Source organism: Hemitrygon akajei, chromosome 5, assembly GCF_048418815.1.
Source record: "Hemitrygon akajei chromosome 5, sHemAka1.3, whole genome shotgun sequence".
NCBI lineage: Eukaryota > Metazoa > Chordata > Chondrichthyes > Myliobatiformes > Dasyatidae > Hemitrygon > Hemitrygon akajei.
Genome location: NC_133128.1, coordinates 166,687,825 through 166,715,531, shown reverse-complemented (window position 1 = coordinate 166,715,531; position 27,707 = coordinate 166,687,825). Strand labels below are relative to the sequence as shown.

General features: G+C 41.2%; 1 protein-coding gene across 4 annotated transcripts in view; it reads right to left on the bottom strand.

The window, feature by feature from the left end:
- znf385b (zinc finger protein 385B) overlaps positions 1 to 26,974 on the bottom strand; it is a 406,157-nt gene extending 379,183 nt beyond the window's left edge. For 2 of the 4 annotated variants that reach the window (XM_073047094.1, XM_073047102.1), the window contains exons 1-2: positions 26,778 to 26,865; positions 25,392 to 25,523 (exon numbers count right to left, since the gene is read on the bottom strand). The gene's annotated coding sequence lies outside the window, so the exon portion shown is untranslated. Of the gene's footprint in view, positions 1 to 25,391; positions 25,524 to 26,777 lie in introns of all 4 variants that reach the window. The other 2 variants (XM_073047095.1, XM_073047096.1) reach the window with 2 other exon arrangements.
- Between the last annotated feature and the right edge of the window lie 733 nt (positions 26,975 to 27,707).

The window sequence follows — 27,707 nt, the reverse complement described above, 5'->3', positions numbered from 1 at the left end:
GGGGTCCATGGACACCAGGTTGGGATCCCCTGGTTTACAGTTTCATGCTTCACTATGCTACTTCTAATTCAATATCTCCACTCGACTTAATGATAAAATGCAGAAAACAAATGACAAAATACAAATCAAGATCCACCATAACTGCGCAAGACATCAGTATATATACAAACACACACACACACACACACACACACGTGCGCGCACACACAGTAAAGCCAATTGATCATGTGATTAGTTTTTCAAGGGCTCTGTTTAAAATGATGGGATGCATATTCCCATACCTTTGGTTGGGGAAACTTTTTCTTTTCTTGAAACAATCTGTGGCTTAACTTCATCAGAAATCGGCTTCTTGGACACTTTAAAGAACATTTTTAATTTTAGGTGGAAGACATTGAAATTAATGGACATTTTTTTGAAAAATGTTTGGAAAGTAAAATGAAACCTGGATGACAAACATATATTATACAAATTAGACCACAGAGCACAAGCGACTGATAAGAAGAATATATGTGGCAAAATTGAGTTGCCATGATCTTGAATCTCATACTTCCATTAAAGAAAGTATTAGTACAAAATCTATTTTCAAAAAAATTGTTTTAATGGTGCTGATTCTGTCTAATCTCAGTGATGCTCTCTATGAGTGTGAGTCAGTAATTAATTTACATAATATTTCACCATTGTCCAGTTTGCTGATGTCACGGCAGTGGTGGGGGCCCATTGTCAACAATGATGAAACATCCTACAGAGAGGAGGTGGAAGTGCTCGAGAGTTGGTGCCAAGGAAATATCCTCTTCCTCAACAAGACAAAGCAGATGGCTATTGGCTTCAGGAGAACTCACACCACTCTTTACATTGGTGGCACAGAAGTGGGAAATGCAAGCAGTTTCAAACTCCAGGGAGTGCACAACTTACACAACCTCTCATGGTTCCTGAACACATCCTACACAATCAAGAATGCTCACCGATACCTCTTTTTCTGAGGAGTCTGATGGGACCCGGACTATGCACATCAATACACATGCCCTTCTACAGAGGCGCAGTAGAGAGCATCGTAATGTGCTTCATCAGTGCACGGTAAGGAAATTGCACTAAGGCGCACAGAAAGTCTCTACAACAGGTAGTCAAAACTGCCCAGCGCGTCACCGGCACCGGTCTACCCACCATGAAGGACATCTACACAGAAAGTGCCAGAAAAAGGCCAGCAACATCATGAAGGATCCACCCACCCAGTTCATGGACTGTTTGTCCCACTCCCATCAGGGAGGAGGCTATGCAGTACACACGCCGGGACCACCAGAGTTAAAAATAGTTAAAAAAAACTTCCCCCAGGCAGTTAAGGCTGATCAACATCTCCACTCACTAACCTACCCCAGCAAACCAACACCCCCCCCCCACCACCCACCATTACTTCACCATTTCCTGTCAGAGTCACTTTATGTACGGAAATCCTGGCCTAGCATCAATCTATGGTCATACAATCAGTATATTATATAAGCTATCTTATGTACTTATACTTATTGTGTTCTTTATCTAATGTGTTTTTCTTTGTGTGCTGCAACAGATCCAGAGTAACAATTACTTCTTTCTCGTTTACACTTGTGTACTGGAAATGATATTAAACCTTCTTGAATAATAAATGTCCTAAATGAACCTGTCTCTACCACCACACCTGCCAGCACATTCTGTACACCTACCACTACTCTCTGTGTAAGAAACCTTCCTCTGACATCTCACCACCTTATACTTTCTCATACTTCCCTCTCATCACCTTAAAAATATGTCACCTCATATTAGCCATTTCTGTCCTGGGAAAATGACTCTGGATGAGCACTGTATCTATACCTCTTATCAGCTTATACACCTCTATCAGGTCACTCCCGTTCCCCTTGCTCTACAGAGAAAAAAACCTAGCTAGCTCAACTACCCTCATGGGACGCGTTCTCTAATCCAGGTCGTATCCTGGTAAATCTCCCCTGCAGCCTCCACAAAGCTTCCACATCCTTCCTATGATGAGTGGACTAGAAGTGAACACAATACCCCAAATGTGCTCTAACCAGAGGTTTATAAGCTGCAACATTACCTCGTGGCACTTGAACTCAATCCCTGACTACTGAAGGTCAACACACCATATGCATTCTTAACCTCCCCATCAACTAGCATGGCAACTTTGAGGGATCTACGGATGTGGACCTCCGTTCTTCCACATTGCTAAAAATCCTGCTATTAACCACACATTCTGCCTCCAAATTTGACCTTCCAAAGTGCAACACTTCACACTTTCCCAGATTGAACTCCATTTGCTACTCCTTAGCTCAGCTCTGTATCCTATCAGTGCCCCAATGTAACCTATGACAACCTTTTACATTATCCACAACACCGCCAACCTTCATACTGTCTGCAAACTCCCCCTTCTACTTCCTCATCCAAGTCATTGATAACTGGCCTCCCAGAACAGATCCCTACAAAACACCACTGGCCACTGTCATCTAGGCAGAATACACTCCAGTTACTACCACCCTCTACCTTCTGCCTAAAACCCATACACACCACATCCATCGCTTTACCTTCAATTTGTTATGTCACTTCCCCAAAGAACTCACTCAGGCTCGTGAGGGATAACCTGCCTTTCACAAAGCCATGCTGATTATCCCTAATCAGACTGTAGTTCTCCAAGTGCTCAAAAATCCTCTCCAATAGTTTGCTCGGCACTGCTAGAAGACTCACTGGTCGATAATTCCCACGATTATCCCTATTACCTTTTTTGAACAAAGAAATAGCATTTGCCACCCTCCAATCTTCTGCTATGACTCTTCTGGTCTATGAGCAAAGATTAGCAAAGGTGTAGCAATCTCCTCCTTCACTTCTTATAATAATCTAAATTATATCTCATCCGGCCCCAGGGACTTATCTATCCTAATGTTCTACAAAAGTTTCAGCACATCCTCTTTCTTTATGTCAAGCTGCTCCAGCATATCAGCCTGTTTTATCTTGTTCTCACATTTGTCAAGACCCCTCTCACTGATGAATACTAAACCAATTTTCCATTATTCTAGTCCCACATTCTAGTCAACCTCCTGTTCTTCACATACATGTAGAATACCTTGGGGTTCTCCTTAATCCTGCCTGTCAAGGCCTTCTCATGCCCCCTGCCCCCTACCAGAGTCCTATGTATGTGCTCCTAAAACAAACTCAACATTTCTATTATAATTTCCCAAAGTACATCAGTTCCCAAGTTATGCTCCAACTTCCCTGCCTAAAAGCATAACTCACCCTCCCCCAATTAAATACTTTTCCACACTGTCTGCTCCTGGGCATGTCGAAAGAAGGCATAATGATCACAATCTCTGAAATGCTCACCCCCTGGAAGATCAGTCACCTGACTCAGTTCATTGTCTGGCACCAAATCCAATACAGGCGTCCCCTGCTTTATGAATGTTCACTTTACGCCACTTCGCTTTTACAAAAGACCTACATTAGTAACCTGTTTTCACATTACAAAGAGGATTTTCGCTTTTACGAAAATTTTTCCCATATAAATTAATGGTTCTTCGCTTTACACCATTTCGGCTTAAGAAAGATTTCATAGGAACGCTCTACCTTTGTAAAGGGGGGGGGGGAGGAACACCTGTAGGGCTTTGACTTGAGTCAGTCTGTCCGCATTGTGTCAAGAAATCTTTCTTGGATTCACCTAACAAATTCCATCCAATCCACACCTTCTGGACTAAGGAGGTGCCAATCAATATTGGGGAGTTTGAAGCCTCTCATGACAAACCCTGCTGCTTCTGCACCTTTCCAAAATCTGCCTCCCAATCTGCTCCTTGTTGCCACTATTGCTATTGAAGTATAGAGTAATTGCTCCCTTCCTGTTTCTGACTTCCACCCACACTGACTCAGCAGACAATCCCTCTATGACGTCTTCCCTTCCTGCCCTGATTAACAATGCTACTTCTCCACCTTTCTTTTTACTTTCTGAAATATCTAAACCCTGGAACACTCCTGCCCTTATCACAGCCAAGTCTCCGTAATAGCCACAATGTTGTAGTTCCATGTACTGACCCATGTACTAAATTCATCACCCTTGTTCCTGATACTTTACACATTAAAATAGATACATTTCAGCCTATCCAACTGACTACAATTATGCCCTGCCCATTGCCGATCCTTCCTCACAGTCTCTCTACATGATGCATCTACTTTTACCCCAAATGCCCCATCCTCTGACCTATCACTGGTTCCCATCCCCTTGCCAACCTAGTTTACACCCTCCCCAACAGCTCTACCAAACCTGCCCACCAGGATGTTGGTACCCCTAGCATTCAGGTGTAACCCGTCTCTTTTGTACAGGTCATACCTTCCCCAGAAGAAATCCTAATGATCCACAAATCTGAAACTTTGTCTCACGCACCAATTCTTCAGCCGCACATTCATCTGCCAAATCATCCTATTCTTACCCTCACTGGCATGAGGCATAGACAGCAATCCAGAGATTACTACCCTTGAGGTCCTGCTTTTCAGCTTCCTACCTAGCTCCCTGTGTTCTCCCCTCAGGACATCATCTCTTTTCCTGTTCATGTTGTTGGCACCAATAGGTACCATGACTTTTTGCTGCTCACCCTCCCTCTTTAGAACACTGAGGACCCGATCCGAGATACCCCTAACTCTGGCACCTAGGAGACGACATACCATCAAGGAGTCTCCTCCATTTGCAAGTAGGTAGATTTTCCCTTTGTCTCCTCTCTATCATCTCATTGTCCACCCCACCTCTCTAAAATTTATATCATGCTCATTTCCTAGCCTTCCCTATTTTAACGAAAGCTCATCATCCTGTTTTACTTTCTCTATGGAATCTGACGGATCAGTGGAATATTTCCTGCAGTTTAAGTTTACATTTCAGATCTGCCAATGGACAGTACTTTGTTTCCCAATCTACCTTTCCAGTATGTCTGAGATCAATTCTTATCCATCCAAGCCTCAAGAAAACCTCTTTCCAAAAGTCATAAAGAGGTGCAAAATGGAAACAGGCCCTTCAGCCCAGCAAGGCTGTACCGACTATCAGCACTGCATTAACACAAATCTTGCATTGTCCCATTTTCATCCAGCCCATCCTCCCCAGATTCTACCACTCATCTCCACATAAGGGGAGATGTACAATAGCTAAAGTGGTCTGCATCTCTCGCACTGTGAGGCAGAAGCTCTGTCAGACATATCACCGTATCAGCCTATCCTTCTCTGGTGAAGATTCATGTTAAGTGCTCTTTCAGTACCTTAGCCATTCCCTCTCAAAAATATCTTATCTAAGACTCTTAGATAGAGTGTTACGCCTGTGCCCCCAACTCTGAGGGGCCAAAGGGTACAAAGTAGCCCCCTCCTTTTTGAGAATCGCAAGATCGCTATTAATTCAGGTCTGGGGACCCAGGAAAGGAGAGAGAATCCTCAGAGGTTTGGAATGTGTCCTGCCCTCAGCGAGACAAAGCCACGGATACCGGCCATTGCCTCTTGGAGACGGAGTTGTGTATTGAGTACTGTACTATTCATTGAAGCCCTCGGGGGAATGACCAGAGTGGGCTGGTTGAGGGAGTGCATCATTCCAACCTGATTGACATCTGAGACCCCGTGAGTAAGGATAAAAGAGGGTCTGAGGAACAACCCCTTTAGACGCACCAGGAGAAACGCTAGAAATCCCGTGACAGCGTAATAGCGACAGCCGGTGGAAAGCCCACGTGCGTCCTTTTCCATTTGCCTCGGAATTGGTGGGCCTCACCACGGAAGAACAGCTTTAGCTAAAAAGGAGAAACCAGCCCCAACGACATTTCGAAGGATTGACATCATAAAAAGGAAAATGGGCAAGTTCTAAAAATCCATCTCTCTCTCTCCAACCAAAAGCTGTAGCCTGAATGAACTTGAGTGACTTTTATATTTCCATCGGACAATACATTATCCCCTAGACAACGATAGAGCTATTTCTTATTGATTATTATTATACCCGCGCTTTTAGATTTAGTATTGACGACGTATATTATCTGTATGTTTGCATTGATATTATTTTTGTGTATTTTTATCAATAAATACTGTTAAAAATAGTACCATCAGACTTCAACGAGCCTCTCTATCTTTGCTGGTAAGTGACCCAGTTACGGGGTACGTAACAAGAGTCATACAGCAGTCCAGCACAATAAAGGCCTTTTGAATCAAGGAGTTCATACTGACCACGTTGTCCACCCAGCTGGTGTCAATTTCTTGTGTTCAACCCACATCACTGCAGGCCATGTACTGATCCAAGAGCTTCTTACAAGATACCATTGTACCTGCCTCAACACTTCCTCTGGCAGCTCATTCCACAATCTGCCCCTCTAGTCCTTTTCAAATCTTTCCCTCTCACCCTAAATCAATGCCTCCTAATTTTGGAAGCCCCTACCATGAGAAAAAAGATTGTTATCACCCACCCTATCTATGCTTCTGATCATTTTCAACACTTCTACAAGTTTCTTCAATGTACCAAGGAAAAAAGACCAATCCTGGCTGATCTCTCATTATAACTCAGACACTCTAGTCCCAGCAACATTCTCATAAATCTTTTCTGTACTCGTTCCAGTTTAACCATGTCTTTCCCACAACAATAGGTAACTTTATAACTTTTAATCTTGGCTACTATTGGCCATTTCTCGAACTCCCCACCCCCCACCCGCCAAAAAAATCGGTCATTATAAATATTTGCTGTAAGATGGTATTACATAAGGACTGTTCACCCCACAATATTGTTTACTCTGAACTGGATTGGCTGTCATCCCTCCCCAACATTCATATTTAAAGTTTCCATCTACAAGTTTAGTTCCTTACATGATATTAGTCCCTCCTCCTCTAATGCCAACTTATTTCCATCACCATGAAATACTCTTCACAAATTCTCCATTCCCCTCCCAAACCAGTGATGCCAAGGCAGTAGCCATTAACACTGTGGAATTCCTTCCTTAACCCATATGCCTCATTTGTCTCCAGGAACACTGTCAGTAAAATTGAGTCTTTCATTGCCGTTTTTGTTACTCTTTACTTCTCATTGGCTTGGTGTTCTTATTCTGTTGTGCTCTGTAGGCCATGGAATTGTGCTGATGTTATGAGACTCTGTGTAAACACATGTTTGCATTTTCTATTACTTTAGCCACAACTGTAACCTTTCAGCAGCTGCAGATATATAACATTGGAATGAAATCATAATATGGCTGTCAGAAAAGTTCTTTAATAAGTTCTTTAAAAAGAATCAATCAGCTCTTTAATATCAATACTTGTTTCTGCATCACCCAGCACAAACATTCCAATTCTCCCCAAAAAATTCTAATCAAGGAATTAATCAACCATATCAAATCAGGTTTAAGTGTTATTCAAACCATACATGGATACAGTGGAATCAGAGGGTGTTCCTCTGGGGCCAAGGTGCAAACACATACACGTTCATTCAAAATACCAAGAAAGGGAAAAAAGAACATCGTCACGTAAGAAAACAAATTCTTAGACCAAGTTCCTGAGCTATAACTCCAGCAAATTGATGGTTTCCAGCAGTCCAGCAGTCCAGCCTGTAATTCCACCAATTCACTACTAGAGGGCAGCATCAACATGATCGGCCACACCCCTCTTCCACCCCCAACTGAGCCCAGCCACCATGCAACAACGCAAGCAAGCCCAAGAGCACAAGCCTTAGTCCCAGTTACAACCGAGGTAGCACTGCTACCTCACTGCCGTTACCGCAAAAGAAAAGTTCAAGACAATCAGAGCAGGTCAGGCAGCATCTATAGGAAGAAGTACAGTCGACATCTCGGGCCGAGATCTCTTACTATCTTTTCTTTCAGTTAGTCCTGACGAAGGGTCTCGGCTCGTAACGTCAACTGGAATTCTTCCTATAGATGCTGCCTGGCCTGCTGTGTTCCACCAGCGTTTTGGGTGTGTTGCTTGAATTTCCGGCTCCTGCAGATTTCCTCGTGTTTCCAAGACAATCACTCATGGCTTCTCTGCCCACTACCTTCACACCAACTCAAAGGCACCAACTCTGGTGCCTCTGAATAGCACGCAGTGGCACGGTCTCCACCCAGTTCAGCTCTTCCAAACCCAGTCCAGCTTCTCATGTGGCCTAACGGCCTGTCTTGACATCCCCAGCTCGACAGGCTGACCCGCCTTCTCCGAATCACCTGCCGGCTCTTAGGACACCCCAGCTGGCTACTTCAAACAATGAGCAGCTCACTGATGCGGTTGACCTGCTGTACGGGCAGTTATTGGAGTCAAGAATAGCCTTACCATGCATTAAAGCACATTTTAAAGGAAAAAAGCACTTCAGTTGGGGCCCGAGATTGTAGCTAAGACTAAGCCATTCAATCCAAAAGTTAAGAACAGGATGTCATTTGGACTTCAATTAATTCAAGTACAGTGAACATAGCTTTGTTCAACACTCACATAAAAGTAAAATTTTAAAATATAAATATTTTCTGCTGCATATGACAATGGACAGAGTTTTTTTTTAAAATCTGCATTCAGTGGCCACTTTATTAGGTACACTTGTACAAATATCTAATCAGCCAATCACGTGGCAGCAATTCATTGCATAAAAGCACGTAGACATGGTCAAGAGATGCAGTTGTTGTTTGGACCAAACATCGGAACGGGGAGGAAGTGTTAATCTAAGTGACATTGACCATGGAATGATTATTAGTGCCAGACGGGATGGTTTGAGGATCTCAGAAACTGCTGATCTCCTGGGATTTTCATGCACAACAGGCTCTAGAGCTTACAGAGAATGGTGCAAAAAAACCCCCAAATAAAGCCATTGAGTGGCAATTCAGTGGGCGAAGTGTCTTGTTCATGAGAGAGGTCAGAGGAGAACGGCCAGACTGGTTCAAGCTGCCAGGAAGGCGACAGTAAATCAAGTAACTACGATTTTCAGAGAAAAATTACAAGGATGTTGCTGGGACTGGAGGAGCTGAGCTATAAGGAAAGATTGAATAGGTTTGAACTTTACTCCCTAGAATGTAGAAGACTGAGGGGAGATTTGATAAAGGAATACAAAATTATGAAGTTTACAAATTGGGTAAATACAAGCAGGTTTTTTCCACTGAGGTTGGGTGAGATTACAACTAGAGGTCATGGGTTAAGGATGAAAGGTGAGGGAAAAGTTCTTCACTGAGATGGTGGTGAGAGTATGCAACGAGCTGCCAGTGTGAGCAGTGGATGTGATTCTAATTTCAGTATTTTAAGAGACATTTGGGTAGGTACATGGATGGTGGGGGTATGGAGAGCTATGGTCCCGGTGCAGGTCAGTGGGACTAGGCAGTTTAAATGGCTTGGCACAAACCAGATGGGCCAAAGGGCCTGTCGTTTTCTATGACTCTATGGCGTGCAGAAGAGCATGTCTGAATGCACAAGACGTTGAACCTCGAAGTGAATGGGCTAGAGAAGCAGAAGCCCACAAAAATACACTCAGTGGCCACTTTATGAGGAACAGCAGGGACAGTATAAGGGGGCCACTAAGTGTATGCTACAGGGTATAAAATGGAAACATGGGAAGCTTTAGTGTTTTACTTTGGAGTATCTCTGGGAATCCTCAAAGAACAATAAGGGTGCAGAATTCACCGTGGGAGATGTCCATAACCAAATATAGCTGGCTATCAGTGCCAACAAACTGGATCAGATCTTTTAGAGAAAGTCATTAGATTAAATCTGTGACAAGTAGTGAGCACATCAGTCTATCTGACCAAAAGCATATTTCCAGAGCAGTAACGGTAGACATGACCACTGCACAGTCCTTGCAGAGACAAAACAGTGGCTTCACACTGAGAACACTGTTCATCGTGTTGTGTGGCAGGACAAACATGTGAGACAGGCCTGGCAGCTCTGAACAAGGCAAATGTAAAATGCTACAGACCATCATCAGCAGCAGAGGTAAACTGCAGCACTATCCACAACCTCACGTCCTTCACACCTCCATCATAATTAAGACAAAGAAAAGACTCCAGTTCAACAAGGAGTGCTAAAGGGCCAACGCCCTGCACGTATGTGCACTGTAGGCAACTCAAGTGGTTCAGCATGGACTAGATGGGCCAAAGGGCGTTTCTGTGCTGTACTTTTCTATGACTCTATGACCTAAATAATGAAGTTGCAGCACCAGACCATATGCATCCCCCAACAGCAAAGGCAGCTTACAACAGATGGAAATGGCTCCATTTCCAAGCCATCCTCAGTTGTAATGATGGCACAGCTCAGCAAAAGATTACTGAAGGTAGCACTTGCATCTATGTTCGATCAGAGTTGCTGAGAGGATAACCCATTTTATCTTGCAGAATTCTCCAGCTAGAACAGCACTGTGGACCTTCACATCAGACTAGCTGAAACTCTGGCCAAGTTGCTCTGGTCCAGTTACAACAGTGGCACCTTCCTGCCAACATGAAATACTGCCTGGATATGTCCTACTTGTGAAATGCAAGAAAAATCCAAATCTGGCTAATTACCACCCAGTCTTCTCCCATTCTTCAGCAGGAAGATGAAAACTGTCATCAGCAGTGTTAACAAGTAGATTTTAAGCTTCTGCAAGTTGTTTACTGGTGCAAAGTTTAGGTCTTGCCAGGATCACACTGGCACTGTGCAGTCAAGTTCACACAGGAGGAAATATTCCAGCAAATATGAGAACAATTGCAGCAAAAGACCATAGTTTACATGTACTGTACAATAAAAAAAATACATCAATTAAAAATTCTACTGCAAAGCTAATAATAAAAATGTTTAAAATAGAAATAATAAAATAATTCTGTTTTAGAACATGCAATATTTAACAAATACACTTCCCCTTTACAATTAAAGTTTACAAAATGTTAAATCATGTGCCAAGATCCGTTAAATAAATCTTCTAGTTAGACATGACGCTAATCTTAATTTTAATATATTAGAGTTGATAATAACCTACTCCGATTGCACCTAGCAGGGAAGCTCATTATCACTTGCTATGCCAAAGCCTCTCACTGATATAAATAGAACAAAAGTACATTAAATTCTCAGCTATCTATTTTAATAGCAGCCCTCATTATGTTCCAAGAATACCAGTGAAGCTGAATTTCAAAACAGGGAGCACAATTCCTAAGCACTCGTTATCCATTACCCCTTTATAAAGAAGTGTTAATGGATTGTTTATCAGATATTTTGGTTAAACATTTCTGATATTCAAAACATCATTTACATAAATACACATCTCCAAATCAAACCGAGTCTTACTTTCTAAGCGGCCAGAGAAATCTAACAAAACATTTATCTATTTACTGATAGTAGTGCTTATTCGAGGTGGATTTGTTTTATTTTATTCATTTTAATTCATTTTATTGAAATTAACATTACAAGTTACAAAATAATCTTTCAGTATACACGACCACACATCAGTTTCCCTGATTTCCATTAAAACTATGCTCAACATGACATACATTTATTTATATTCCACAAAGCACAGAGCAAATTAAGAGAATGGACATGTAGAACATGATTAAGCATTAATTAGGACTGATCAATTACATCACTTCAGTTACATACAACTACTAGCGGTAACAGGCTTGCTTCCCAAAAGAACTTGCAATTTTTTTTTAAACTGACGTAAGGGCAATTTGCAAAGTGGCATCTGCAGACAGAAAGTAGAAGTTTAAAAAGATGGGTTGAAATGGGTTGTGCGATTTAATAACCAAAGTGACAACGCTGTTCTTAGAATTTCCACTAAATAAAATAATTCAGTTTATTACCTGGCAATCTTTATTGTTGGAAAGAAGTATGGGTAGGTTAAGTGAGGTTTCTTGAATGCAAGGCTCAATATGCTTTGGAGAACGTGTCAATGAGATTTTGAATCTCATTGACTTGGGGAATTTAGCCTCCATACACGCACAAAGACAAAACTCCTGCGGCTTGTTCTACCGAGGTTTATTCGATCTTATTCTGGATTGCATTAACCATAGACTGAATGGTTTCAGATTAATTCTATAAAGAGGAGCTCCACTCCCACAGAAAGTTCATTGGAGATAAAGTGAAACATCGCAGCAAGAACATTTTTAAACATTTTTGGGCATTGACACAGCCTTACTTGGCATTGGTCTACACGGAATCTGTTTCTGTTGAAGACACACTGGTTAGATTTCCGCCTTACATGCTGCAAAGGAACGAGTTCAAACTGAAGATGAATTACTGTACTGCCGGCAGCCAGATTTGAGGAGGGTCCATTCTGATCTATTTAGTGAGCTCAAAGGTGGTCACGCACGTTGGCTGGTGCTGCTTCCTGGAGTTGTCAGCATCTGTTCCTCAGCTGCTTTCCTGGTGGTACTCTACCTTCAGGTGTCTTTTTTTTCCCATGAGAGATGCGCATTTCTGACCCAGGAAAGCCCTATGTTTGTGGCTAATTTACTCCTTGATCTCCAGGTTATTCTTAAACCAGTCCTGGATCTTTTTAGCAAAAAAGCCAGTAGTCTCTTCACAAGTGACTAACACCAATTACAATGGTCTTCAGGCTTATCCATACACACTGTGGGCAGTCTGCAGATCACGGGGGCTGGAGTTTGGTTACCTGTAGGTGCCTCTGAGACGAGGTCCCTTTACAGGATCCTTGAGACTTTCAGCGTTAAACCTCTTGCAATAATGCTCCTGTTAATACCATTGATTTGTGGCCAGGATAATGGATATTGGACTTGAATACACAGTGGCCAATCCAGACGCCAACAGTGCCTTTCCTAATGGGAGTGACACAGACATCCTTATCCAGTCAATGGTACCACCTCATAGATCCCAGTGTTTGCGTCAGGGGTGTGCCATGATATCTTGGGCCTGTCCTTTTGGGGTTACAAGGTGTCACTGATAACAAGGCTATGCGCTGAGCGTTTTCTCAAGAGAAGAACCATTGTTATCCTTCCTTACCTGAGCAATAGTCAGTCAGCAGGATCAGCGTGTCCTCAGTAATTACGAGTTGATAATCATAGCACATGTCCCTTATTAATCACTAGCACATTGGGCACTCAGATGATGCCCAAATTCAATTGCAGCTGAGGATAGCACTCAACGTCTGCAAAACCAATGAACCAATAGTGGGGGGGGGGTATCATTGCCTTGCTGCTGTTCACACGCACGAGGGGGGGAGCTAGGGGGACTTTGGGGTTCTCATATTAAACTGTAGTTCATTCTTTGGGACACTTCTCTGTTTTTGTGGATGTTTTGCGAAGAAAAAGCATTTCAGGATGTATATTGTATACATTTCTCAGACATTAAATTGAACCTTTAGGAAAGAGAAGTCTGGCGAGTGAGCACCAGTCCTTATTAAAGGGTTTGTGTTGGAGAAGGGGGGATAACTACACGTTCCTGATGTCAATATCTACCCTGAGCCCAGCGAGTGGTTGCCACCGTGCCTCTTTCTCAGATGCGTAAGGAGATACAGCATGTCGACAACCTTCAACAAATCTACAGTGGAAAGCATTCTGTCTGGTTGCATCGCGCCCTGGTCAGGAACCTTCAATACACAGGAATGCAAGAGGTGACATCGAGTAGTGGATTCAACCGTTTTCACCATGGTTATAGCTCTTCCCATGAAGAAGACCTGGGCAAGATGGAATACCTCAGGAAGGCAACATCCATCATTAAGGACTGCCACCATCCAGGCCATGCCCTATTCTCACTGCTACCATCAGACAAGAACCACAGGACCCTGAAGACTTACAACTCAAAGTTTCCTTCCCACTGCCACCGGGTTCATGAACAGATCTCAAAAGCCCTAATTTTGTACCAGACTGTATTTCCCTTCACTTGCGCTAATTTCAATATGCTTACTTCAGGCTTATTGTTACTGACATAATGTGAAATTTGTTATTTTGTGGCAGCAGTACAGTGCAGGCATAACAAATAAGTTACAATAAAACTATACAAGTAGTGCAGTTCAAAAGAGGACAGTAATAAAGAGAAACTTTGAGAAATCAGATGACAAAAGAGAGGAAACTGTCCCTAAAACACCGAATATGGGTCTTCTGTACCCCCTTTAGCGTTCTTCATGATGACACCACCATCTTGAGCCATGCCTTTTGAAGTTGTCCTCAATGATGGGGAAGGCTTGTGCCCCCTACAACTTTGTGAATTTAAAATGATGTGATTTATGTTTGTCGTATCTGTAATGTACTGGGTTGCTGCTGCTGCAAAAAAGCTAATTTTCATGACATATGTCCATGACAATTAACTTGAAATTGATCCTGGGTAGCTGCCACACTGCAGGGCAAATAATTGTATATTGTATACATTTCGTCAGTTCAGTTCAGCTCTTCGTGTAATCGGGTAGTGCTGAATAATATGATGTAGGGTACGTGTCGGACAGATACAGCTCAGTTTATCTTGGTAGTCAGGCACACAAACCTATCCCATATGTCTATCTCTCACTTACCTATTCTTCCTCTTGTGCCTAGATTAGCTCCTTGTATAGTTAGCATGCACTGAAATGCATCATTACTATTCTCCACTACTTACTGAAAAGCAAGCTCCATATTCTTACTCGAAAGGAGTTTTACCTGAATGTCCTACAGGATTTGTTGGTGACTACTGTACATTTATAACCCAAAGCTTTGATCATGACCCCACAATTGGAAACATTGACTCCATTCAAACACTTGCAAAGAATTCTTTCAAATCACTCCTCTATATGATCATTTCCAGAGAACAGCTCATAAGTGGGCCAACAAAAGATTGAAACATTTATCAAATCATTTATCAAGTCCCCGGGGCCTGACGGAATATTCCCCAGGCTGCTCCACGAGGCGAGGGAAGAGATTGCTGAGCCTCTGGCTAGGATCTTTATGTCCTCGTTGTCCACAGGAATGGTACTGGAGGATTGTAGGGAGGCGAATGTTGTCCCCTTGTTCAAAACGGTTAGCAGGGATAGTCCGGATAATTATAGACCAGTGAGCCTTACGTCTGTGGTGGGAAAGCTGTTGGAAAAGATTCTTAGAGACAGGATCTATGGGCATTTAGAGAATCATGGTCTGATCAGGGACAGACAGCATGGCTTTGTGAAGGGCAGATCGTGCCTCACAAGCCTGATAGAGTTCTTTGAGGAGGTGACCAGGCATATAGATGAGGGTAGTGCAGTGGATGTGATCTACATGGATTTTAGTAAGGCATTTGACAAGGTTCCACACGGTAGGCTTATTCAGAAAGTCTGCCTAGTCCCAAATGCCTGCACTCGGACCATAGGCATCCATACCTCTCTCAACTGTGTACCTATCCAAACTTTTCTTAAATGTTACAATAGAACCCAGACTGACCACTTCCTCTGCCAGCTCATTTCACCCTCATATTCTTCTTACAGTTTGCACCTTTCACCATGAACCTCTGAGCGTTCATTCTAGTCTCACCCAGCCTGAACGGAGAAGATCTGCATGCATTCACCCAATCAATACCCCTCCTAATTTTGTATACCTGTACAAGATCTCCCTTCATTCTTCTTTGCTTCAGGAAATAAAAACCGAACCTACTTAACCAATCCCTTTAACTCAGGCCCTCAAGTCCAATCAACGTGTTTCTAAATTTCCTCTTCACTCTTTCAAGTTTATTGATTTTTTTTTCTGTAGATAGATTCAAAGTTCAAAGTATATTTATTATCAAAGTATGTATACAGTATACAACCTTGAGATTCATCTTCTTGCAAACCACCACAAAACAGAAACACCATAAAACCAGAAATATATATAAAAATTAAAAAATGTAGCATTACCAAGTCTTATACAACTTCAACATAACATTCCAACTCTTTGATTTATGAAGGCCAATGTGATAAAAGTTCTCTTTGTGACTCTGTCCACCTATGATGCCACTTTCAAGGAATTATGGATCTGTATTCCCAGTTCCCTTTGTTCTACTTCACACTTAGGTGCCCTCACATTCACTGTAGAAATCTTCCGCTGGTTTGTCCTTCCAAAGTGCAATCCTCACATTTATCTACAATAAATTCCTTCTGCCATTTCTAAGCCCATTTTCCCAGCTAGTCCAGGTCACTTAGCAAACTTTTGATAGCCTTCCCTGATGCCCACTTCACCCCCAATCTTGCTGTCCACGACACCAAGAATGGGGATGTAGGGGGTATCAAAGAAGATTGCGCAATGCCATCTAAATCATTAATATAGATAAACAATGGACCCAGCACCATTCTCTGTGGCACACCACTAGTCACAGATCCCCAGTCAGAGAGAAAACCATTTACTACCACTGTCTCTCCCACTAACCCAACACTGAATCCAATAACTACTTAGTCCTGAATGATAAGTGACTTAAACTTTTAGAGCAGCCTACCACGTGGGACTCTGTCAAAATCTTGCTGAACTCAATGTTCGAAACATCCACCACCTTCCCTTTATCAACCTTCTTGGTAACCTCCTCAAAATATCAATGTTTGATATTGTCACACAAAAAGCCATCACTAATCAGGGCCTGTCTATCCAAATACTTATATATTCTGTCCCTTAGAATGCCTTCCAATAAGTTACTCATGGTTGACATCAGGCTCACCAGTCAATAATTTCCTGGCTTAATCTTAGAGCCTTTCTTAAACAACAGAACAGCATCAGCTATCCTTCACTCCTCTGAACTCTCACCCGTGGCTAAGGGGTCATCTTGTCCCGGAGATTAACCGACATAGTCTGCCTCAAGACAGCAAACACCTACTCTTCCAAACGCCAGATATGGTCTGTCTATGACCTCGTTATTGTTACTCAGTTCTATAAATTCTTTGTCTGTCTCTCAAGTAAATTCAGGGGTAAAAAAAATTATTTAAGCTCTCCCTCATCTCTTTCAGCTCCATGCATCGATGATCACACTGTTCTTAAAAAGGGCCAGTTTTACTCCTTGCCATCATTTTGTTCTTAATATAACTACAGAAGCCTTCTCTTGGGATTCTCTTTCACCTTGTCTGCCAGAGCAGTCTCATGTCCTTGTTTAGCTGTCCTGATTTTAGTCTTGATGAAGGATCTTGACCCAAAACATCAACTGTTCATTTTGCAACACAGATGCTGCATCCAGCATTTTGTGTGTTGCTAAAGATTTTCAGCATCTGCAGACTCCCCTGTATCTCTGTTAAAATCCTAAATCTAACAAATGGACACTAAATTCGAAAGTTATTTTCTCACAGTCGTTCTGCAAAAATTCAGCGTTCTACCTTAAAAATATCACTGAAAAGTTGTCCAAAAATAAATTCATGGAGTTAATTAAGAAAGCTTAGAACAAACGTCTCAATTAGTTTTCTTCAAAGATGGATTGCCCCAAGTAAGCATGCTTCAAATCTTGTCACAGTTGTTTTAAAAACAAATAAAGGAACCTTGTGCGAGAGTTGTAAACTAGTCTTTGGAAATTGATTTTCATATAGCACACCGCTGTTAAGTTTAAAAAATTTCACTGAAGTACTCAAAATTCTTCTTTAAATAAGGAATGTTAGTGTTGAATGAGGTAAATCTTCTGCATTTTTATAGTACCAATGGTTACACATTTTCTTGGAATAAAATTTTTGCAACACTAGAATCTTTTCTATTGATAGCTAAGGTTGGTTTGTTGTTTTACTAAAAGACTAAAGCTGTAATAACAAACTCCTTACAAGTTCTTTCCCCCCCCCCCCCCCACCAGATTTAAACTGAAACATTAGCAAACTTTTCATTAAAACAATATTTTTGGAGTACTTTACCAATGACCTGATACAGAGAAAAACACTTCAACATGATCCGTCTGTTTTCAGGAGCTTCAATGTTTGAACCAATTTAGAACTTGGGGGTTGTTTTTTTTTAAAAGAACACTTTATTCAAAAGAGCATAAGGCAGTTAAATCCAATTACAGAAATTCAAAATACATTGATTCAAGAAAAATAAAATTACACAAATATTTACAAATAATGAAAATTTGGTCTACATACTCAGGATTTTTTTAAAAAAAGGATAATATTGTTTTACTAAAAAACAATATTAAAAATGCAATTGAACCTGCAGCATTCAATATTAAATGAAGGTCAGATGGTTTCCATTTTGCTGCAAATAGTTGAGGGGTTTTTTTGTTTGGAATGGTTTAAACTAGTCACACTTTGTTACAACAACCGGCTTGTTAATGACTTTCAGGATAGTCATTCAATTGAAAAATGAATTTCATTAAAAACTAAGTGTATTTTTGGAAGAGGAATCATGAGAAACCATGCAATGTGTAAAATAAGTACTTAAATATGCAAGCAATCCCAAGGGCAGAGATATGAAAAATAACAAGAACAGCAATTTACAGTGCCTTGTAAAAGTATTCAGCTCCCAACATATTCCGGTTTGTGTAATCCTAAGAACTTCCTCTAGGGGCACAATTGAGAGCATCCTGACTGGCTGCATCATTGCCTGGAATGGGAACTGTTCCTCCCTTAATTGCAGGACTCTGCAGAGAGTGATGTGGTCAGCCCAGCGCATTTGCAGTTGTGAACTTCCCGTGATTCAGGACATTTACAAGGACAGGTGTGAAAAAAAGGCCCGTAGGATCATTGGGGACGCAAGCCATCCCAGCCACAATCTATTCCAGCTGCTACCATCTGGAAAGAGGTACCGCAGCATAAAAGCCAGGACCAACCAGCTCCACGACAAGCTTCTTCCTCCAGGCCATCAGACTGATGAACTCACGCTGATTTGAGTGTACTGTATATTACACTGACTGTTCTATTTATTATAAATTATAAATTAATATGATTGCACATTTAGATGGAGATGTAATGTAAAGATTTTTACTCCGCATGTATGTGAAGAATGTAAGAAATAGTCAATTCAATTCAGTTCAATCAATAAGTATTACAACCAGGGATTTTGAGCAATTTAACTGAGAATTTTTATTTGTGAATCACATGATTGTAAGCTTCAGGAGAGGGAAACTAGAGGCCCATGATCCAGTTATCATCAGAGGTTCAAAGGTGAAGAGGGTCAGTAACTTTAAATTCCTGGGTGTCACTATCTCAGAAGACCTGTCTGGACCTATCATATAAATATAATTGTGATGAATGCACGACAGCACCTCTTCTCCCTCAAGAGTCCGCGGAGATTCAGCATGTTAACAAAAACCTTGGCAAACTTCTATAGATGTGTGGTGGAAAGTGTGCTGACTGGCTGCATTACGGGAACACCAGTGCCTTTGAGTGAAAATGCTACAAAAGGTAGTGGATATGGCCCAGTTCATCACAGGTAAAACCTTCCCAACCACTGAGCACATCTACATGAAACATTGCTGTAGGAAAGCAGCATCCAATATCAAAGATCCTCACCACCCGGCCAAGCTCTTTCCTCACTGCTGCCATCAGATAGAATCTACAGGTACCTCAGGACTCGCTCCATCAGGTTCAGGAACAGTTACTACCCTTCAACCATCAGGCTCTTGAACAAAAAAGGATAACTACACTCATTTAAGGACTCTTATCTTGGTATTTCATGCTCGTTATTTATTGCTATTTATTTATATCTGCATTTGCACAGTTTGTTGTCCATTGATCCTGTTTACTGTTACTGTTCTATAGATTTGCCAAGTATGCACACAGAAAAAGGATCTCAGGGTTTTATGTGGTGACATGTCTGTACTCTGGTGACAAATTTTACTTTGAACTTTTGAACTTCGAACATACATTTTTTCACACTTAGAATGCAAAAAAAGGGAAAAATTGTAAAGCATGAAAAACTAAAAATTCAAAAACTGAAATGTCAATAATTCAGAAGTATTCATCCCCCTTTGCTCAGTACTTAGTTGAACCATCTCTCGCAGCTATTACAGCTAGTGGGCTTTTTGCTTAAGTCTCTACTAACTTTGTACAACCTGATGGAGTGAGGTTTGCCCATTCCTCCTTGCAAAATTGCTCAAGCTGTGCCAAGTTAATTGAGGACCAGCGGTAGACAGCAATCGTGAGGTCTTCCCAGAGATGTTCGATCAGGTTAAGGTCAGGACTCTGACTGGGCCACTCGAGGACATCAATTTTCTTCATTTGAAGCCACTCCGTGGTTGCTCCAGCAACGTGCTTTGGATTGTTGTCCTGCTGAAAGATGAACTTCCTCCCCACTTTAAGCTTTCTGGCAGAGGCTAGCACATTTTTATCCAGGGTCTCTTTGTATTTAGCAGAATTCATCTCCCCATCAATCTTGACCAGATTTCTAGTCCCTGATGCTACCAATGGCATGATGCCACCTCCACCATACTTTACAGTAGGGATGGTGTTATTTTCAGCTGGCTGAAATGCAGTATTAGATTTACGCCACATGTACCACTTAGTGTTAGTCGTGAATTTCACCAGTTGCAGCCAATGACTTCTGCAGCTCACTCAGAGCAATTGTTGGCATCACAGTAGCCTCTCTTACAAGTGTCATTCTTCTCCAGCAACTAAATTTATAGGGGTGGCCTGACCTAGGCAGTGTGGCTATGGTTTCATATTTTTTCCACTTTTTCATGATGGACTACATGAGCTCCAAGGTATGTTCAGTGCCTTTGAGATGGTCTTGTACCCTTCCCCAGATCTGTGCTTCTCTATTATCATTTCCTTGACTTGCCTTGAATGCTCTTTTGTCTTCATTTTGGTTTGGCCTGTGGAAAATCTACCATTCTGTTCAACCTTACAGAGAGAGGGGGTATTTATTTAGGTGATCCTCCAATTTTCCACATCAACAAATTGGATGAGTTGGTCAGTAATATGCAGTGTTGCACCCGAGGAAAGTTAGCATAGTAATTACAAAGGGGATGAGCACTTTTCAACCTCATAGTTTTGGCTTTTAACTTTTAACAAATTGTTTACAAGTTTTGGAACTTTACTTTTGATTTGACATGATGCACAATGTTTTTAGATTAGCTCAAAATAATCCTAATTCAATATACTTTAAATTCATAAAGTGAGACAGTAAAATGTGAAAATAATTGTGAGGCTAAATATATTTTCAAGGCACTGTATGTAAAGATAATAATGCTATAAAATGTGATCAGTCACATCCATTTTCAGGAAATGTAAGTCAATAGCAGAAAAGCTGTATAGAACCCTTACTAGATACAGTTGAATGACTTTACTTAAAATCTCCAAACAATAGTTAGATATAAACACATACAGCAGACCCTTAAGTCCTCACAGTTGATGCCAACCAAAAAAGATAGAAGCCATGAAACAGGGACAAAGAGATTTGCAAAGGAAATACAAGAAGTTGGAGGTTACAGTTGGCAGAAAAGACTCTACAGGCCAGAGTCTTGTCTTTACAAAGGATCAAAGAAAGACTTCACACAGGTGTGATGGGGAAATAGTAGAGAAAATGCTTCCACTTGTGGAGGATATGAAAATAATTCAAATAAATCCAACGGGGATAGCAGGAGCAAATGTCCCAATAAAATGTGCAGGCTGCTGCGGGTAAAATGGAGATGAATAGCACAGACACATTTAGAATCAGAATCAGGTTAAATATTACTGGCATATGTTGTGAAATCTGCTGTTCTTGTGGCAACAGTACAATGCAATACATAATAATAAAATTGTTAATTACAATAACTATGTAAAATAGCTAAATTAAATAAGTGGTGCAAAATAAGTAGTGAGTAGTGTTAATAAGTAATAAGTAGTGTTCATGGGGTCAAAGTCCATTCAGAAATCAGACGGCAAAGGGGAAGAAACTGTTCCTGAATTGTTAAAGGTAACTACTCAAGAATATAACAAGATTAAATAAAAGTTTGATGGAAGAAGGCTTTAATGGTTTGAATGACTGGCTATTATATTCAATACCATTCTTACCAATGTTAACATAATGGAGTGGCTATAATCCATGACAATATGAAGCTTGACTGCCACATCACCCATACATGAAAGGTGCATATAACATATTTTCCTGCTGAAGAAATTTGAAACAAAATACTTCATTAAATTTTAATCTATGTCATAAACAGTCCTGGAGTCACCCTCCGTCCCATACTTTCATGAACAGCATGAAGTCTGTATAACATCAAATATGAAGGAAACCATGGAATACAATGTTTGACACTTCAGGAAGTAAAATGATAAAATGTTTCACTGAGATAAAGAAAGTAATTGCAGAAATATTAAGAATTTATCTCTCTTCACTTTATTCCTGATTTTCACCAAAAAAGTGATGTACCAAGTATACAATTCAAACATATTTAGGAGTTTCTTGAAAAAATACAAATGAAACCTTGAGAGCTGTGCACTAATCCACGATACGAGGAGTCTTCCACATCACTTCTCCACTATTGATCCTAGTCACTAAGTAGGGTCTTAACATCTTAATGAGGAATGCCAAACACATCTAATCTAACACTTGGTATATATCACAATGATAAGACCAATTAATTACTACATGCTATGTGAATTCTTTCAAATGGCTCTACATAAAACAGGTAGTTGCTCACAACCTGACAATTTCCATTAATTCGGTGGGGAGGGGGGAAGCTCCTTGTCTCGCTCTAGTTTATTTCACCAATCAGACTTCCTGTACATCATCCACACATATTTATTTATTCTTGATGCTTTGTTCCACTCTACATTCAGTCCTCCTCCTTCAGTAACGCACACTTCAACGACTTTAAATACAATTGATTTCCTGTACCCTTTTCAAGCAGGAAATTTTCAGTTATTACCTCCTTTTCTCTGCTTAAAACACACACACATCTAGATATTCTGTAGGTACATATCTAGATATATAGGTGTTGACATGGTTCACCCGGAATTCAGATTTCCTCCAAGCTCCCAAAGACCTGTGTGTGTGTTGTAGGTCAATTGGCCACTATAAATTGCCCTAGGGCATAGCTGAATGATATAATTTGGAGATTGTTGGTGTGAGTCAAAACTGGGATGAATGTAGGATTAATATAAATGGATGGCTAGTGCAGTGGGTAAAAGGGTCAACTTCTGCTGTATCCATGTCATTCTTTCATCCTTCGTAATTCTTCATTCCTGAGGCAACCACTGAGAAATAAGGCTTTAAATTCAACTGAACACGTTTTTCATCATAATAATCATTAAAGTGTAATAAATATCAAGATCTTGTTCCTCCTTCTGGGGGCTGGCAAGTGGAGCAGCATTGTGCTGTGCTGGGTAGAAATGTGGGTTAAATCTTCCAGCATCTGGAAAGAGTTATCACAAATGCATCATTTTGTTCAATTTAATCATAAACCACTCTTTCACTATAACATGCTGGTAATATTACAAGTCAGTCAGTGCCTGTAGAGACACGAACTGAGTTAACACTTGGACTTGATGATCTTGTGCCATTAACTCCATACTTGATCTCTGACCTGCCATTGTGTTTCCTGCTTTTATTCGAGTCTCAGAGCATCTACAGTGTTTTGATCCTCTCATTTTTAATTTATCTTGTTTATATTTCAACTCTTCATGGTAGACTCACCAAAAAAATGCACTCTTCACTTTATCAAACAGACAGGTTTGAAGCGATTTAAAGGACAAACAGGGAAATTCCATGCCTGAAAACTCAGATGCTAATAATGGGTCAATTGAAAAAATAAATGCAAAAGAGGCAAATACTGGGGGATGTTTCAGAAGTGGGGCTGGAGGAGATTGCACAGGCAAGAAAGGTTTGGAACCAACAGTATTTGAAAACAAGAACAACAATTTTAAAACCAGCCATTACTCAATTGACAACCAAGGTCAGTGACTAGACTCATTTAAGGGTCAAATTTGACAAGGTGGAGATCAGCTGAGATCACTGCAAAACAATTACCTGGGAGACTGACGGAGTCAGTGATCTGGGAACAGAGCTGTGGCGCTACTTAAAAGTAATAGCTGAAGTTTATTCAGTTTGTGACCAGAGTCAAACTAAAGTGCAAAAATGTGGGCCAAGACTGTCTTGCACAAGTGTGGCATCATTGAAGATGCTTAACTTCAGAAAAAGACATTAAATCAAAGTTGTGATTGCTCTCTCAAATACAAAGCATCCCACTGCACAACTTTAATAAAGTCCAGGAGACCATTCTCTGGTGTGTGGCTTATACTTCAGCCCAAACTACTCTATCAAAAGACATCACCTGGTTAATGTGGGATCTTTCTGTGCACATAGCAGATTCTAAGGTCTCGTAAAAAATCACGCAGTGTGTTGGGATGCCTTGAGATTGAGAAGAGCGAAATATGATTATATGTTTTTAAACAGTATTTGGGTGACAGGCAATCTACTCATGCAGTATTGAACTTCAGAAACACCATCGGACAACTGAGATACTGCAGAGGGCAGGTCAGGTAAAACTGGGTAACATCAGCACATTTAGAGACGCTACCTGTGTCACCACCACGTGCCAATGACATCGCCATCAACAGCATATATTACAAGAACAAGGCAGGTTCATGGGGTGGGGAGGAAACACCAGAGATAAGAGAGAGAATATGCAAAGTAACCATGGCAATGATTCCTTGGCTATTGATGCTTTGGCCAGTCTGGAGCTAAATGAGGGCAATCCCATACACCTGGATGATGACAGTTCAGCCATGGCAAAGGGCAACAGCAGGTCTACCACTGTCAGTCAACAGAACGGTATTTCGTGAATGTAAATGAACCATTTTAATATTGTGGAAAGGAACAGGGCACTGGAGTAGGGTAGCGATTAGCGTAATGTTATTACAGCCCCAGCGACTCGGGTTCAATCCCGCCACTGTCTGGACGTATGGGTTAGTAGGCAAATTGGTCACATGCGTGTATTCGGGCAGCACAGGCTCCTTGGGCTGGATAGGCCCCCTACCATGGTGCATCTCTAAATAAACACATAAATAAATTTAAGCATAGCAATTCAGGAATGAACAGCTTCTTCCCCTTCACCATCAGATTACTGAATGGACAATCAACCATGAACACACCTCGCTGCTTTTCTCTTTCTCCTTACACTACATATTTAGTTTATTCTATTTATGTACAGTGTGTGTATATACTTATTGTAATTTATAGATTTTATTGTTTTGTACTGCTGCCACAAAACAACAAACTTCACAACATATGCCAGTAATATTAAATCCGATTTGGATACTGATTCAGGATTCGCGCCGATTTTGGGAGATCAAATCACATGTTTGAACTTGGCTTTTGTTTTAATGGGAGGTCTCACTTTAAAGAGTGCATTTTCCACCTCCTTCTAAAAGTCGCTGGTAGGTATGGGAAGGATCAGAGGCCTTCACCTGTGCCATAAATGTCTGTGATGATACGATCCCCCTTCTTTTGCCAACACTCTCACAGCTGCTGATGTCAGGATTAATCACTCACACTCTCTTGCTTTAAGTCATTCTTTCCGAAGACCAAAACAAACTGCACCTCTTCAAATCCATCTTTTAAAAACTACACAATTTTAAAAATGTTGACGTCAGGTCAACAGCAACCATCAGTCTCTCCTACCTTTCGTTTCACTCTTGATAACCTTGTCCGTGTCCTGTACCCATGTCTTGACCTTTTTTATCTCTGAGCCTCAAAGTCAGGAAGCATAATTGGAACTCTAATCAAAAATGAACTTGATCTTAGCAGAGTCATCTAAGATAAAGACAAGTGGAAATGTGTGAAGATGCAATTCGTGGAAAGTAAATTAGCCAAACTGAACAATAAATCAAATTTGTTTGAGCTTTGCTATAAATCCACCTGACTGCCGCGTTCACAGTAAATGTCAGGATACTTTATGACGCGGTTGGTTTGGACGATAAAACATTTTAGGAATTCGTTTAACTCATCGATTAGAAAGTTAACTAAACTGTTAGTTCCCCTACATTTGACCGTGCTAAATCTAAACCCGAGTCAAAGAGGATTAAAAAATTTAAAGCGACAAACGTGATGGACAGCTAGCCTGCGTTTGTTAAAAATCTGTAACAGTGGCAAACGGTTTCTTCAAATTGCATCCACATTGCACAATGGATTACAATCAACAGGGATGCGTCATGTGTTTTAAAGCAATAAAAATGAAAATTCGCCTTATAACTCAACCGGAGTTCATTGTCACCGATCGAGGAAGGCGCCTTCTAGTAACTGATGGGTAAGTTGTAAATAGTGACATCTGAAGAACAGAAATACAAATTCCATTTCAATCTTATTTTCATATTAACACTTCAGCGCAACTGCGATGCTATATTATTTTTCCTCAAACTTTGATTCTCCACCGTCACCCACACCGTTTATGAATGCACTAACGTCCAGTTCAAGTATTTGCTGAGAGATCATACCAATGTGCTTAGTTCGACAAATACGCGCTAAACAAATAAATAAAGCATTCTTGAGTATTCGCGTTTTGCACGTCAAAGGTTCTCTTTTTAACTTCCATTTTAGCCTCGAATGTCCCGTTATCTGGGAAATTCGCCGGCTTTGAAGATTACAGTGCTAAGAAATAATATAGGTCACGCTGTTAACGATAAAAAGCACATTTTTCCTGTCAATTAAAGTTCAATGTATGCTTTCGAATAATATTAACAGCGTTCAACTGCTGAGATTTAAACTCTCAACCCCAGAATAGGATAACGCCGATTTTAAAAAAAATGATCCCATCACGCCAGCTCGCCACGTGTCCTTTTCGAAATGAGTTGGAAGAGATTTTTTTTTAATGTCACAGCACAAAGACATGAAACTCCCGATGTGCAACAAATTTAACCCACTTCCAGCTCCGATTTAAGGATCCTCCCGGGCCATCTGCCTCACTCACAGCCATCCTCTTCACAGCTTTCATCTAAAAATAAGAAGCCAAACTGCCTTAAACGTTCACCAGCATTAAATTACTCACAAACTAGAAAATAAACATCCAACCTGCAGCACTAAGATCAGCTCCAGAGCACTGCAACATTGCACACACCACACACTGACACCTCGTCCTTCGCAAATACCTCGTGCCCGCACCTAGCCGTCCCTTCGGGCAGCAGTTCAACTCAAGACACGGAGAAGCTCCCCGTTCCCATTCCGCTTGCCTGCGCCGATGCTGCTAGATCACGCCCGAGGCTCCCGCTCCGAACTCCAGGTTCCACCGCGCAGTGATTTCTCCATTAGGGTCTCGGGAACCGATACATTCCGCTGGGAGTCTTGCGCGCTTGCGCACAAACGCGCTCCGGGATGATCCTACCTGGAAGCCGGTGTGCGCCCTAATTCTCAACGTGTGCGCTTCCTTTCAGCAGACGTTACTGGATAGTCGTCCACTGCACGTGTGATTTCTTTACAGATTGGTTGTATGCAAGCAATGGATATTGTCAGACTGAACCAGAACATTTTGGAGATACTCAGTCAATCGGTCAGTGTCTGTTGAGACGCTAAGACTTCATTGGAATTGGGAGGAATGGAGAGAGGGTGGAGAAAACCCATGAAGTGGAGTGTTGCTGGCGATGAGAGACATGCAATCTGGATCAAAGGTAAACTGAAAGAGGAGAATGAAAACGGAGTGCACACTGGAATTGGGATACAAAAACCTGCACCTCCGAAAACCACAAGCCAAGTGAACGCAGGTTAGGCAGAAGCTGTGGGAAGAAGTAAAACTGAGTTGATGTCGAGGCCTTCCATTAGAACTGGCTAATTCTGACAAATTGAAAAACTAGTTATCAGAATTTGGTCGACGTTGAGTGTTGAGGCTAGTGACCTAATGTGCTTAATCGGAAGGTGAGATGCTGTTTCTTCAGATTACTTTGAACTGGATAAGGGGGCTCAATATAGGTTAGTAAGCACGGGAATTAAACTGATTTGGAGGCTTAT